The following is a 12,418-nucleotide window of genomic DNA, read 5'->3' on the forward strand; positions in this document are numbered from 1 at the left end:
ACGAAATTTCTTGGCTCTTGAAGGACAGCAGGAACGTTGCTCGCTTCATCTAGTCTCAAAATTAGCTTGCTTTGTTTAGTGTTTCATTTACAGGACTGACGCACATGATTCCATCAAAGTCTGGTTTCTCAGACAAAAAAGTCTGAATTACATCTCTTTAACACGAACAGAGCATTCAGCTCCAGTCACAAGTTATGTATAATATTTGTGGGGTTTTCTCCCCCTCACGTGAAGCTTGAGCATACAACTGGATTTTGCAGGTACACATTGAATTAGAACCTGTGCATTTTCTTGAATCAAATGAATGCACTTACCTTTGGATTATGAACTGAAGTTTAGTGTCTGAATAGCTAGTGAATGGCTGCAGTTAACTTCAAAATATTCCTCTAGTTTTGGTAACATTTAAGCAGTTTTTTGTCATTAGTGGTGCAGTGCGATTCCTTTGTTGGAAATCATTACAGGTCCCAATTTAATTTTATTTATGCATATTTATCTTTAAGTTATATTCAAAGACTATAATGTGTTCATATTTAAATCATATTTGATTTTGTAAGCCGCCCTGAGTAGACGCTGTCTAGGGGGGCGGGGTATAAATCAAATAAATGAATAAATAAAATAAATAAATCTGATTATTTTTATATTCATATGTGGTACATTTGTATCTTGTAAGCACACACTGCGGTTTTTGGCCATTATGTGTTCCAAATGTGAATTAACAGCTTCCTTAACCTTTTCCATCACAATTTAACATTGTGGTGATCTAACATTATAGGGAAGGATTGCTGTCAATATTTGGGAGGGAGACACCAGAAACATTTTCGTTCTCAGACAGGCAAATTCTCTGAGCATGGAGCCATAGCCCATTCTCAGCTAGATGATCTAAGCAGGTCTTAGCCTTTTCCATGGAAGAACTTACATAGAGGTCCAGTGCCTCAATGCTGCGTAATACTGGTACCAGCTTCTCTGGATATTGACATTGACCTTTGCCCTCCCCAAGAGGCAAGACTTAGATGATGGGATGAAACAAGGTCACACTTTATTAAGCATAAACTGTATTCAACTCATAGCCAATAAGAGAGGAGCCTGCTGTGGTGCAGAATGATGCTGGTAGCAGAGGTTTCACAGGACCCCCTTCTTCACCACGGATGGGTTTCCTGCCCCAAGGCCACTCAACTCTGGCTGGCAAAGATCTGACCACCCCCAGGCCTCTAGTCCCTTGTCTATTGCCAGTTTTCGGTCCAGAGGTGGCCCCAGCATGTCCTCCCACACACACACATACACCATAATCTCATGATCCACCACTCTGAGGGTTTGGACACACTGTACCTCTCCTGTGCTCCACTGATCCATCTTCATTCCACGCTACCCACATCATAACCACATCCATTAAAACAGCTCTCCCTCCTTTGCCAGTGTAAGATAGACAAAAAAAATCCCCTCTCACAGCAGCCAATCAGCAAGCAGGTCAAAAATTTCTATCTGGCCCCAGAGGTGACCAGCAAAATTGACAGTAGGGTTGCAAAGCCTTGAAAGAGGCCAATTAGGGAAGGCGCACCCATTAAATAGGCACTCCTTCCCCCTCCCCTCCTAGATTGTCGGGACATGATTAACACGTCTCACGATAATCCAAGTGGGGTGGGCAAAGAGGTTCAGTGCGGTGAACAGCCTCACCCGTGGAGCCCGTGATTAAAGTCAGCAGTGGAGTACAGAAATATATTGTGCAGATACAATACACTGTGCCAGAACTTACAAAAGGTAATTTTTGCCCTGTAAGCCTCAAAGTCTTCCAGTCAAAACTAGAAATCTTCCCCCAGACAGCTGGGTCACTGATTGTACTGTGCTAAAGTGAATTTTTCATGTGTCATCTGAACCCACTGGCTCCACGTCTAGCTAGGACCTACACAATAAAATAAAGATTTATCAGGACATTGATGTATTGATACAACCCTAAAATTTCACCATTCCACACAAACTGCATGGAGAATCCTGGCATTTCTTTTAGAGAGTCACTAGCACATTTGTCATTTCAGTGATAAAGTTACTGATGTGGTTATTTCCTGTTAATAAATGTTCATTCCACTGAAGCTTCTTCACAATGGCCAGGTGGAAAAAAGTATTACTAACAGTGACACAAAAGACAAAACTGAGGCTTATATTTTAGGCACATTGTGAGAAGGCCAGGCTCATTAGAAAAGACAATTATGCTAGGAAAAGCTGAAGACAGCAGGAAATGAAGATGACCAAATATAAGATAGATTGACTCAATAAAGGAAGTTACAACCTTGAGTTTGCAAGAGTAGGGCTGTTGGTGGACATTTTGGAGGTTGCCGTTCACATAGGTTGCCATAAGTCAGAGGAGACTTGACTTCACATAACAACAAACACTGTCAGATGTGATCATGAGTTGTAAGTTTGTCATACAGCAAAGTCTTAGTGAAAAGAAAAGCTCTCAAACACGAAGAATTGCATGGAAATTTTGTGAATTGAACTAAAGTGAACTACAGATAATATTTAATCTGCTTCATTTTGGTCTGACCTTGTTCTATGTTTTTTTAAAGAATTAAGGTACCAAAAATAGAGATAGAGATAGAAGCAGAAAGTAAACAAAACGCTTAAAATAGAAAAGCATGGTTAAGTGTTGCCAGAGCACAAGAATGAGAGACGGAAGTGATACAGACAGAAGAGAGAGCAGACTGACATGCACTGTACACATAAATTACTCCTGCTGTTGAGAAATTGCAACCCAGAGCAGATGATGCTTTACCAAGCTATTGCATTCTCAATTCTAACTTGTGTTGATAATTTTCTTTAGTAGTTAATGATTTATGCCACCACTAGATCTTGTCAGGTCAAAATGTACCACAAAAACTAACACCATGGGTGCAAGATGTGTTCTCTTAATAACTATCTGATTCGAAGACCCAAGTGCATGGAATGTTCTGAGGAAAGGAGGAGTTACCCATCCATGCCACATAACTTGCACAAAACGCCCTGCCCCCACCCCAGCATAGAAGGCAGAAAGCTTCATGTGGACAGCACAGCCCCCACACCCACACCACACCACTACATCTTGTAATTTATGTGATTGGCAGCTTTGTGAGCTCTGGATTCTCCAACTGGGCACATAAATCTCAAAGTAAGTTGCAGGGAAGGAGGAGAAAGTTTGATTTTTGTTTTATCTTCAGCAGTGTGGTAGCCACTGCCACCCACTCCCAGCTGGCATTAAGATGCACTGCATCAGTACAAATGTGGTATTGTTACAAGGACTCTGCTTCCCTCCCATCGCTAGTGTGCTCCATCTCTGTGATATCTCAATGACTCCCCTCCCCACTTACTTGAAATTTTGGCCACCTAATTTCAGGAATGGGATATTGCCAACCCAGCTGCCCTAACTACAGAATCATATCATTTTGTCTTCTGTGATGAGTAACCCAAATTACAGAAGATCACAACATAATTGTTCACTGAATCTCACAATATGTCCATGGATTACTACTGTATGGAGTCAAGCTGGAAGGGTGGCTAAACACCATTCAACACCATTTAACTGAAAACAGGCTGGTTATCGATGACCACTATTAGTTTGGAACCAGAACTATGCTCTCCAAAATAATGTTGCATCAGATGCAAACGATGGAAGAATTGCTTTTTTCCCTTCCCTTCCACCTAGCTGGCTAGATTTTGCAGCAGCAGAAGGCATTGACTCATGATTACAGTATTTGGCATCACCAAAACATAGAGATGTGATCTGTAATTTTCCTTCACTTCCCAAGAGGTTGAGACATTCTTCCAGTGTACTGCAAAATATTATGAAAAGAGAGAAGCACTTTTTAAAAAAGCACTGAGTCGGACTTGTCAAAACACATTTGCATTTTAAAAGCAGTGCTTGTAGTCAAGCTTACAAGAAAGGGCCCCCATGCATAAAGTATTATTATTATCTAAGTGATAACTTCAGTGGGAAAGTGTTCACTAAACCAACTGAATAATATACTTGTACATGTAGTATATTGGACAAAACAAATTACCAGGAGTAGGTGGAATATCAGCAAAGCTATTCTAAGCTACAGACAATTAGTCAAAATCCTAGCAAGAATAAGCCAACAAGTCTAGAAAACAATTAAATGATTAGAAATAAACATTCAATATACATTCTTTTTGTAAAGGAAGAAGATACCAAAGAATGTGGTGGTAACTGTAGGACCACTGCATTAATCTCCCAAGCAAGCACAGTGATGCTCATGATTTTTGCAAGAAACGTCAATAATTTAAGATCTACATGAGAAAACAGCAATGACTTGAAACAACCTCTGAGGAAAACGGAAGAAGAAAAGTGCAAAAGCAGGGCTGCAGTTGAATACTAAGAAGACAGAAATGCCTGCAGAAGCATTACATAACCTTAATGTTGACAATGAATTGATTGAAATAGTTTAAGATTTTCAATACCACATTCAATCCAAATGACTGCAGTTAAGAAATCCGAAGAAGACTGAGACTTGGAAGGGCAGATATGAAAGAACTAAAAGAGTTAAGAATGTGTCACACTGGAGACCAAGGTCAGGATCATTCTCATTAGTATCACCAATAACTATAAATGTATATGAAAGTTGGACAATGAAAAAGCTGACAGGGAAGAACATCCAGTTCATTTAAAATGTGGTGTTGGAGGAGAGCATACAGATACCAAGGACCAACAAAATGACAAATGAGTGTAAAGCTAAAGGTTCCCCTTGACATTTAGTCCAGTCATGTCCACTCCAGGGCGCAGTGCTCTTCCCCGTTCCCAAGCCATAGAGCCCGCGTTTGTCTGAAGACAGTTTCCGTGGTCACATGGCCAGCGTGACTAGACATGGAATGGCATTACCTTCCCACCATGGTGGTACCTATTTATCTACTCACATTTTTACATGCTTGCGAACAGCTACGTTGGCAGGAGCTTGGACAAGCGACGGGAGCTCACTCTGTAAAGTGGATTCAATCTTACAGCTGCTGATCTTCTGACCTTGCAGCACAGAGGCTTCTGCTGTTTAACCTGCAGCACCACCACGTCCCACAATGAGTATACATGAGATCAGATCCAGTGTGAAGGACTAAACAAGCTGTTGTACTTTGGGCATATCAGGAGAAGACAAGACTCACTGGAAAAAACAATAATGCAGCAACATATTTTTTAAAAGACAGAACAAGAGATAAAGTCAATAAAGGAAGCCACAGCCTCTAGCTATGCTATAATAAGACTTTTTGGGGATCACTAATTTTCAGGGTTGCTATAAATTGATAGCATGTAACATATAGGATAATTAAATTTCCAAATATTTTTGGAAATGTTAACATTATTTATTCTTTTATTATTTTAAAACTTATGTAATGACTGCAATACAGTTACACTCTGATAATGAACAGGAAAACATTGTATTTCTCTTAAAAATTAACTATACATTATTATGTAGAAAAAAGGTGCAACAAAATGTGCACATATTGCAATGAGGCATCTCATGGTTAAAACGTGAAGATGGTCAGATGTGGAAACACTCTTTTTTTTTGCCTACTAGAATGTCAATGCAGGTCAAGGTATTTATAATCTAGATTGGCACAAAAATGTTAACTGCTGATTATCATGTGAATTGCATCTCTCTCACCAAGAGGTTTCTGCCAAGAAAATCTGCTCATTCACTGTTACTTTTCCCCAGTTCTTTTCTCACCCACACATTTTAGTCAGTGTTTAATAGATCTTATCTAGAAAACAATTGCAGTGTCTTCCGCTGCATCCATGAACAACAGAAATAAGGATGATAAAGCTCAGCTCCGTACCTTACCTTGCCAGGTCATGAGGAATTCACATGCCATAATGCTAAAATCATGGGGTTTTTTAACTCTTCTATTTTATAAATTAATTCTGATAAGATATTTTGAGCTAGAAATACTTTAAATAATGATCCTGCCTTTTTCCAGGATTTATAAATCATTATCTACAAACTTTAATTTATTTATTTTATAAATCAGGGACTAACTGGACAGGTGACACAATCAGCACCCACTTCTGATGCGTTGCTACTAGGCTATATTCAGCCAATTCAGACAGTGTGTTAAACAGCAGTGTTCCCCAGTAGATGTGTGTGAGAGAGAAAGAGGGAGGGAAAGAAAGAGAAAGTGAGATTGACATTTATATTGCAGATACAAAACTAACACGTTGGAGACTGTTCTTGTCTTTATTTATTTATTTTACATTACTGGAGACACATATATTGCATATCTAGAGACGTTTGACAGATCTGTACTCCGGTATTCTAATCTTACTATCTTCTTGGGGCTATGTGGACTGCATGAAGTGTGAATGTGAGCTTTTTAACACAGATTGTACTTGTGTACCAGTAAGAGATAACAATTTGTGTGAACCAACGAAATCACCAAGTGACTGGGAAGAAAATAAAGCTAACCCAAAAACTGCTTAAAATGAAGCAACAGTCATATCAACAAAGCTCTGTAATGAAAACCAAACCAACTCCTATAACTCATTATTTCATTTATTTATTTTTATTCTGTTTAGAACCCACCCTTTCTCTACACTGTTCAGGAAAGTACACATAGTTTCTACGTTCACTCTCCAAGTCAGGCTATGATGAGTGAGAACAACATGCTGAATGTCATCCAGTGAGCTTCACAGTGAAGTACAGGTTTGAACCTCCGATTTCTCAGACCTGTTTGGACATGCATCTCACATTGGTTCTCTCCCATTAGAATTTGCCATGGAAGGAAATGCAAACAAAAAGATCTAACATGTTATGAAAGAAAAGAAGAACTTGAAACAATGAATTCAGCTCGCCGTATGGTACTGAAGGTGTACAAACTGTAATTATACAGCTACCTGTGGTGACATGGATGTTTTGCCAGATATTACCATGTGGAGTGGTGAGGTGAGTTCAATGACAGCAGTTCAGTTCATCTGCTCACTAAGTTCTCTGTCATAGAATCATCTCTCTAGCTGGAGGCTGAAGAAAGAGTGAACAGATTGTGCCTCCCCTTGGGGCTGAACAAACTGGCACTCTTTTGGAACACAACTGAGGGAAGCTTGGAACGAAGGTATGCTACCTATTCTACAGCGACACAGTGATGCCTGCTACTTTTACTTTTCAAAAAAGAAGAAAAGGAGAAAAGAAATGAAGGGGAAGTGAGATTATTGAAGGTGGGAAGAGAGATGACGTTTACAATCACCTTCTGGCTTCTCTTATTTAGCATCTGGTAAATCAAATGGCAGGAATGTGGTATTTCTAAATGAGTGTGTGTGAGTGACATAAATTCTGTCTTTTCTGGCTTGCATCTCTTTTGCATGCCCTGCTGTTTCTTCCATACCAATATATATATATATTCCAAACCACCACTGAATAAATTATTATTCTTTTTGTAAAACAATGGCTACTGTCCAGTTTTTAAAAATATAGCTTTGGAAATATATTTGTGGTGCTTCCAGATGCAGAAATCTTATGGATATCTGTCAGAGGTCACTATCCATCTATTCGCTCTTTTTCTCCTTAATGGGGTTTTTTAAGGGTCTAAGAACAAAGAAGCAGCAGTGGGAAACATCTTGGGTTTATAAATGAAAGACAACATTATCAGGATCATGGTAAAATTCCATATCTGAGGCAAGCCAAATATTAGTTGGCAAATAGAAATGTCTAAGAATTTGTATTTGAATGAGTGGTGGGATCATACTTATGCAATAAAAGTCATAATAATGGGGACCTGGAACAGTTTCCTTGAGATGAAGCATGTAATATGCAACAAAAATTGTCTATGAGAATGTGCATTGTATGGCACTAGGTATTCTTGTTTCTAGTCTATAGCATGGCATCATGGACTTTAACACAAACTGTTACAAAAGGACAAAAGTATTCAAAATGTGGATTTATCATTCCTTTCATGTATTGAGAGGATAACCAATGAAGAAGTATTGAAGTGATGAATAGAAATCAAGAAATCATGAAAGATGTGAAACACAGAAAGTTAGAATGCTTTCTTCACATACTGAGGAGCAGTCTCATTCATGACAGAAAACATCAACAAAGAAGATGCAAGAAGAACTTAACAGCTGAAGAACCTGGGGATGATTTTTTTAAAATGTTATATTTTATTTTCCAACAGAGGATTTAAAAACATAGATATATAGCACAATGCGTATTTTAAACAGTAAACATAAAGTGTAAGAATCTCTAATCGTTGAACAATAAACAAATATAATCTAAATGCAAAAAATTAAAAAAAGCCTAAGGCTCAACATAGAAGCAATCTTGTATATTGGAATAGTTCTTCTGATGAGATCCTATTCATGGCATCCCACTTTTTATTCATTTTCTGTTCCTTTACTGCGGAATTTTTATTTTCCACCAATTATAAAATAAATTCTAGCTTAAACAAAAAGATGATTCTTCTTGTCCCTTTAGCCTCTTAGTTAATCTATTCATTTCTGCACTTTCTAATATTTTTTAAATAATTATATCATCATTTGGTGGATTTTCATCTTTCCAAACCTGTGCCCATAATAACTGAGTTACTGTCAAAACATGTAGGATTAAATAATAGCTTTGTATATCTATAGTATTTGGTAGTAATCCTAACAAAAATATTTCCAGTTTAAATTCTATTTCCTGTTTTGACATTTGCTTAATCCACATGTGGATTTTAGCCCAATAATTTTTTGCTTCATCAGAAGTCCACCATACATGATAATAACTTCCTTCATGATTTTTACATTTCCAACACTTGTTTGACATATTTGGGAACATTTTTGCAAGTCTAGCTGGTGACAAATGCCATCTATAAAACATTTTATATAAATTTTCTTTGTAGGAAGTTGCTAATGTTAACTTATAATTTTTGTCCAAAGTTGTTGCCATTTTTATAATTCCATAGTATAGCCAAAGTTTTTAGATCATTTTAACATTGTATCTATAACTTCTTCATCTTGTGTATCCCATTGCAGTAAAAAATTATACAATTTTTGAATTTGTTTTTCTTCTGTAGTAAGTAATATTTTGTCAAATGTTGTATATTCTTTATAAAAACCTTATTATCTTGATTATAAATTGATTGTATTTGCATTGGAGGCCACCATGAAAAGACTATTCCTTGGTTTTCTAATTGAATTTTTGTCTTTAAAAGTCCCTCAGAATTCAAAAGCTCATTATAAGTAGTTTTTTTTTTTAATTTAGCAAATTTGGGTATGTAAACGCTTTCATTGGTGAGACCATTCTAGGTATTTTCACATATATTTTAGATTTAACTTTTTCCCAAATCCTTAATAGAGAATTTCTTATTATATTTCTTTCAAAATATTTATGAGTTTTAGTCCTTCCGTACCATAAAAACACATGCCATCCTACTTGCAAATCGTGTCCCTGTAAGTATAGCACTCTTTTATTTTTTTAGTTTTATCCATTCCCCAATCCATGTTAATGTACTTGCCTGATAATATAAGTTCCAATTTAGCAAGCCAAATCCTTCTCTTTCTTTGGCGTCTTGTAGTAATTTGCGTTCAATTCTCGGTTTCTTCTTCTGCCATATCAACTTTGAAACTAGGCTGCTTAATTCTTCAAAAAAACTTTTGCCCTAGCTTAATTGGTAAATTCTGGAGGAGAAAGAGTAGTTTGGGGAGGATATAAATAAATAAATTAAATAAATAAATAAATAAATAAATAAATAAATAAAAAATAAAATAAAATATTCATTTTAACCGTTGTAATTCTTCCTAGAAAGGAGAGTAGTAGTTTCTCCCACCTTTTCAAGTCTTGCTTAATCTGCAAAAGCAATTTCACATAATTATGTTCTTTCAATGAACAGCATCTAGCTGTCAAGCAAATTCCCAAATACTTTACTTTCTTTGCTATTTGAATGTTTGTATTTAAGATGAGCTGACTTTTGTTTTTGGGTTAAGTTTTTAGTTAAGAATTTCATCTTCTCTCTATTGATTTTCAATCCAGCTACCTCACCAAATTCTTCAATTTGATGAAGTAAAATTGGGGCTGATTTTAATGGGTCTTCTAAAATAAAGACCAAATCATCTGTGAGAGATGAAGAGAGCCACACACATCTGGAGGGTCATACATTGCCCCTCTGCAGGAATAGGAAGTCTAATCAAAAGTTTCTCTCAAATGGAGGAAGTATGTGTCAGGATGGAGAAGTTTGGCAGGTCTGCAGTCCAGTGTTCTGAGCCTAGTATCTTGGGCCTGTGTGGACCGCCATAAATGTAAATTAAAAAAAAAAACTCCAGGTGGCTGGACATCCCTGTTTTCAGGTAATAAGTATGATCTACTTAAAAGATGAGTTGTTGCTCATAATGGAAACAGGGGCTGCAGAAAAAGACCTAGGAGTCAACTCTGCCCATGCTTGCACTGCACACTTTGGCATCCGTTGCAGAACAATGCTGATCATGCCTTGGCTGGGACATCTAAGTGCTGGGGCATGGGTGGGCTGCACATTCACACTGATCTCTTCATGGCAAGATACCAACCTCTGAATAAGGCTAGTTTCTGAGCCACTTCACCTCTGGTTGTTTTCTCCTGAGGAAAGTGTTGCCATTTGAGATATCCTTTAGGTGGTATGGTATAATTTTTCTGTTAACACAATTACACTAGCATTCCTGTTGAGTTTTCCTCAAAGTGCAGCAGAAGCCTATGCCTAAAAATCTTTATTGCAATCCATGAAAATTCACAACACAATAAATCTGCTAGTCTTTAGAGTAACATAAGACATTTTCCCCGTGAAATAGACTAACATAGCTGCCACTTTTTTAAAATAACAGAAAGGGCCTGTCCAGACTTGCTGTTTTGGTGTGGGCTGGATTGGGTTTAAAAAGACTGGCTGAGTTTGGCATGCCATATGGAATGCACCTCCCATCCGAACAGCACTTTGCTTCTCCCTGTCAATTAAATGCTTCCCCTGATCATCTGCAGAGGGTCAGGGGAAGTGAAATTATTTTACATATGATCTCCTGGATCATTGCTGAAGCTATGCATCAGTTCTGTTAAATGAAGAAAATATTTTCTCTGCCTGTCTGCGTATTGCCAATGGAGAAACTAACCACAGCTGTGGAGATGCCTTTGAGATAGGGGTGTGGGTGTGAGTGTTAGTGGGAGATTCAGCTTCTGTTGTCTGACTCTTTGCCACAGCAGGTTATAAATAGACCTTGAAAAGTTGTAGAGAGAGAGGGAAAGAGAGGAAGGTAGTGAGAAGTGAAAACTGTGGGTAGTTTCTTGATCAGCAATATACAGACAGGTAAAGAAAAAAAATAATTTAACAGAAGTGATGCATCACTTCAGTAAGGATTTTGCAGATGTAAAAAAATAATAATAATTTCACTTCCCCTGGCTGTCCGCAAACAATTAGGGGAAGTATTCAATTTCTGATATCCTGAAGTGGCTTGCGAAACACTTCAGGGGACCAGAAATGATACTGGAAGGAGCTGCAAGGCTCTTCAGTCCATTCCAGGTGGCCACACACATTAGGAATGGACTTTATTCAAGCCTTCGAACCCGCACCAGAATAGGAGAACCTCCTGACAGGGGTTCAGAAACATACAGAACTGCTCTCAAAGGGGAAAGACAGGTCAATCTAAAGGAAGCAGGTGTGGACACCATCATTTGGTTCAATCCAAACCATGCCAACAGGGATCCATATACCCATCTGAAACACAGTCTTGTACATCTTTCATGGTAATCACTGAGAGCACCTTGGTTATTTAACTTCAGCCCCATGATGGCCTAGTTTTGAAAGACTTGAGGGTGCACACAGCTCATTTTGAACTCAATGTAAGCTGTCAGTACACAGCTAAAAATCCTACCCACACTGTCCCAGATCAGCCATCCCAAATGAACACGACTGCAGCATATCAGCAGTTGAATGAAAGGAGACAGAAGGATCCTTGTTGCTCCAGGGGAGTTAATTTTCCTTATGCACTTGCTTCGATACAAAATGCTAGAACTGCTGTGGCGGTAGAAGCAAAAATAGAAGCAAGGGGCTGCAACCCCATGCACATGTTAAGCTCTGTTAACACGTTTTGTTGTTTAGTCATTAAGTTTTTTTCTGATTCTTCATGACCCCATGGACCAGAGCACGCCAGGCTCTCCTTTCTTTCACTGCCTCCCGGAGTTTGGTCAAATTCATGTTGGTAGCTTCAATCACACTGTCCAACCATCTCGTCCTCTGTTGTCCCCTTCTCCTCTTGCCTTCACACTTTCCCAACATCAGGGTCTTTTCCAGGGAGTCTTCTCTTCTCATGGGATGGCCAAAGTATTGGAGCCTCAGCTTCAGGATCTGTCCTTCCAGTGAGCACTCAGGGTTGATTTCCTTCAGAATCTATAGGTTTGTTCTCTTTGCACTCCAGGGGACTCTCAAGAGCCTCCTCCAGCACCACAATCAAAAGCATCAA

General features: G+C 38.3%; 1 protein-coding gene across 2 annotated transcripts in view; it reads left to right on the top strand.

Annotated features, from left to right (window-relative positions):
* Positions 1–10,376, top strand: part of FGGY (FGGY carbohydrate kinase domain containing) — a 224,458-nt gene extending 214,082 nt beyond the window's left edge. For both annotated transcript variants that reach the window (XR_013544951.1, XR_012086424.2), the window contains one exon: positions 6,545–10,376. The gene's annotated coding sequence lies outside the window, so the exon portion shown is untranslated. The remainder of the gene's footprint in view (positions 1–6,544) is intronic.
* Positions 10,377–12,418: the final 2,042 nt, after the last annotated feature.

This window comes from Pogona vitticeps, chromosome 4, assembly GCF_051106095.1.
Source record: "Pogona vitticeps strain Pit_001003342236 chromosome 4, PviZW2.1, whole genome shotgun sequence".
In the NCBI taxonomy this organism is placed as follows: domain Eukaryota; kingdom Metazoa; phylum Chordata; class Lepidosauria; order Squamata; family Agamidae; genus Pogona; species Pogona vitticeps.